The 4079-nt window shown below is 41.6% G+C and overlaps 1 pseudogene; it reads left to right on the forward strand.

Moving 5' to 3' along the window:
* The first annotated feature begins 554 nt into the window (after positions 1–554).
* On the forward strand, positions 555–1519 carry LOC148051815 (olfactory receptor 6B1-like; annotated as a pseudogene).
* The last annotated feature ends 2560 nt before the right edge of the window (positions 1520–4079 follow it).

Raw genomic sequence — 4079 nt, forward strand, 5'->3', positions numbered from 1 at the left:
CTCTCTTTTCCTTTCTTCTTTTGACTGAAGGTTTCTGAATCACAGCTTGTTTCTGTTGGCTGGAATATCACTTTCTGACCCTGCAGGTTTCAAAAGATATTGCCAAGTGAGCTAAGCCGTACCTTTCAACATTTTCCTGAATATTTTTCTGGATATTTCAGGTTTTTATCAAGTTCAGTATACACAAACGCTCATCAACGTGTCCAGTTCTTAGGAAATGCATATTACGGCTTTCCACTGGTTGTATTGGTCTGGTATAGTCTAGGTCATCAAAACATCCTGCCGCAGTTTGTGTGATGCTTTCCAAACTCAAGGAAGCAATTTTGTTAAAAAATTTGCATAAGAGAAAATTAAAAATATACAATAATGTCTCTCATAAATTATTATCCAGAGAACGTTCAAGAACTGCTCAAAAAGAAAATAAACCGTACCACCATACAATGTTAACAATACCATCTTTCTTCTGTAACTGCTCGGTGATGATGGATCAATAATTAAATGTAGTTCTTGATGCTTTATTCCAGGCTGTGGTGCATTTCCTCTTGGCTTGATCCATGGCAAACGGGGGCTGTAGAAATAAAACAGTCATCACAACATTTCTGCTCCTGGAATTTGGGAATATCCCTGAAATGCAATCTTTTCTCTTCCTCCTTTTCTTGGTGATCTACATTGTGACTGTGATTGGCAACATCCTCATTTTTGTTTTGGTGGTGGCTGATCGGCGCCTCCACAAACCCCTGTACTTCTTCCTGGGCAACTTGTCCTGCCTGGAGACCTGCTACAGCTCTACCATCCTGCCCAGGATGTTGTCCAGCTTTCTGACTGGGGACAAGAGCACGTCTATCGGCAGCTGCATCACACAATTTTATTTCTTTGGTTCCCTAGCAGTCCCTGAAAGTTTTCGCTTATCGGCGATGTCCTATGATCGGTATTTAGCAGTATGCAAACCCTTTCGCTACAGAGCTGTCATGAATAGCAGATCCTGTCTGCAGCTTGTAGCTTGGTCTTGGGTGCATGGTTTCCTTGTTATGGCCATAAGCTGCTTCCTGATTTCACAACATTCCTTCTGTGGTCCCAAGTTTATTGACCATTTCTTTTGTGATTTCACTCCAGTGATAAAACTCTTCCTGCTGTGACACCAGCCTGACTGAAACGTTGGTGTTTATCCTCTCATCAGTGTGCGCAGTACCCCCTTTCCTACTAACCCTGGTGTCCTATATGTGTATCATCACCACTGTCCTGAGAATGACTTCCACCACTGGGATGCAAAAGGCTTTTTCCACTTGCTTTTCCCACCTCATTGTTATTACAGTCTTTTATGGAAGCTTAATAATTGTTCGTGTCCTGCCAAAAACGAAGACTCTTAAGAGCACTGAATAAAGTCTCCTCAGTTTTCTACACTGTTGTGCCTCCACTGCTCAACCCCCTCACCTACAGTCTGAGAAACAGAGAGGTGAAGGACGCTCTGAGTAAAGCGGTCAAGAAATGTGAATATTTCCTGAAGGTTAGAAAGTGTTAACCATTTTCTTCCCCTAGAAGACAATGACAGAAAATAACTTAGGATATTTGAGGGAAGATTCTCCTCATGTCATTTTTAGCCCTCAGAGCCTGTGCTACTTACCCTAGACTTTTCACTGTCAAATTAGCTAATCTGACCTGCCTTAACTGCCCAAGTGAGGATGAGACAGTTTTCTCTGGAAAAGGGTCATCTCTCTTTACCAATGGTATGAGTTGCCTGGGTGACTAGTTCAGCTTTCAATGTCTAACTTGTGATACTAACTCAAATCAGCTGATTCCAATCCCACTCCTCTGAAGAGCGTCCCATTTCACTTCAAGAGAATTGTTGAGGGCAGTTGATTCTTAGATGAATAATTTACATTTTAAGAGATGCTTTTCAGATTTTTTAGGCAGCTAAAGGTAGGTCAGAGGAAGGGATCTGCTGCAGAGGGAGCAATTTAATCTTTGCTTTAGAGTAACTATACCAGGAGGATTGTAATTGTCGCAGTGCATGTGAACGCTACACGGTTGGTTGCATAGCTGTAAGTTTGCGTATTTAAAAAAACATTAAATGACACACTCAATTACTTATATGTTATAAACTCTTAGTTATATGTTATCAATTCTTAGTTACTTCTATGTTTTTAGACATTTCATATTCATATTTATTTGTAATTGTCATCTCAGCTGTTTTCAGCCATTATGTGAACTCCCTTCATAAGTTTTCTCTTCTGGACTCAACACTGATGGCAAATGTAAACACGAGTTCTACAGAGACGCAGGTGAACCGCAACCATGGAGTCAGTTCTTCGTGAATACCTTGGGATGCAAAGATGGCTGAAGGAAGAGAACTGTCTTAAACCTTTTCCCTCCGAAAGACACCCATACCTTTTCATGTCAGTAACTACAAATGCTTTTCAGCACTTAGCCTGAGATTTTAACATTCCTCTAACATTTTGTGTCTATGGTTTAGATGCCTAAGCCACAGCTTGTCACCCTACAAGTCGTTAAGAATCTATGGAGAGAAATTTACACAAACTCGTGATTTCTTTGACCTTTCTTGGCAGTTCATTGCAGGATGGGCTGACTCGGCCTTTCTAAGATCACTATTTAAAGAAATTTGCTGCAGCAGTTTTCTTTAGATGTTTAAGGAGGATGAATCGCCAGGGCAACTCCCCTCATCTATTTCATGATGCACGGAAAAATACGACCGTAGGATTCCATAAAGTTCCTTGGGGAAGTCAGTCTTTCCATGTAACAGGACCTCTGCTGATTCCTCAAAGCTGACATTTGCAAAGGCGTCAAAATTTCCACTTTGCCACAACATGTGCTTGGAATTGGTATTTAAACCCCATAAGGCTTAGGGTAGTGTTCTTCTTGAAGCTTTTTTTAGCTGGGGGCTAGGATTCATCTGAGCAAACTAGGCGCCTCCAATACAGCCTGCACTGAAGCTAGTAACCCTGAGATTCCCCTTTGAGCTGGTGAGGAGAAAGACATGTTTCATATGGCTCAGCTGACCTCTTTTAGACATTGAAGGAGCTGTCCACAAGCATAACCAAAATCACCATAAGCAACTACTGCTTTTGCAGATACCCTGGGGTATCCAAGTCAACTGCCTGAGGCTTGCAGACATAACACAGAACCTAAGGGAAACCTACAGCTGCAGGCCACCTAAGATACCATCCAGCACCTAATGGTGCTAGGCATCAATGTTTAGGAAACCGAGTGTCTCCTTAGCACCTCTTCAGGGGGTTTGTGTCATTCTGTGTGGCTTCCAGCTGTATATCCAAAAGGCTGCCTGGCTTTCGATGTACCTTTGTGTATATCTCACATCCTCTAGAAGACCCAAATTGATACTAGATGCCTGACTGTGTACACTTGAATTGTTCCTCTGTTTCTTCTTACCTGAACAGCTTGTTAGACTCCTGGAAGCGCTAATCAAAGACCACTACGTAAGATGTGAATGTTCATTATTACTTCACAGAATGAAAAACAAAGCCAAATTTATCATCATCATTGGTTATCCACGTGATTGAGGAATGAGTGGCATGTTTAACATAACAAATTCATCAATTCCGTAAGTAAGTTACTTGTACTTGTGGCGTGATCGGGTGCTCCGAGTACAGGAACAGTCCGAATCCATCACACTGAGCTTATTTATGAGGAATCTCACTTGCAAGGTCAACAGGACTTGAGTGCTCAGCACCTTTGTGGTGTATCAGTGCGAGTAGATTCCACAGGACAATTGTGGTGGCGAGTAACTGTTCCGTAGAGCTCTGCACAACAGCCTTCCACCTGCAACTGAAATAGATGGGTCCTTATTAATTATAATACGTAAAATGGACTAATTAGGTCCCTTACATGCCATGGTATGTAAAATTTGACCGTCATCCTAAATCTGGAGCTTAGGATCAAATCTAGTGAAGGAAATTCCTTCACCTCCCTTTGAACACAACACATTCACATTTCTCAGGTGAAGCTCCTTATCCCATAATCCATTTGTAGTTAAGAGATATAACCAGGCATTTCCAAGGCCCATCCTTGACTACAAAGCTGACTTTTTGATAGAATTCAGATTAAAA

Source organism: Nipponia nippon, unplaced genomic scaffold (genome assembly GCF_047370975.1).
Source record: "Nipponia nippon isolate SJK-2023a ecotype South Korea unplaced genomic scaffold, ASM4737097v1 scaffold_53, whole genome shotgun sequence".
In the NCBI taxonomy this organism is placed as follows: domain Eukaryota; kingdom Metazoa; phylum Chordata; class Aves; order Pelecaniformes; family Threskiornithidae; genus Nipponia; species Nipponia nippon.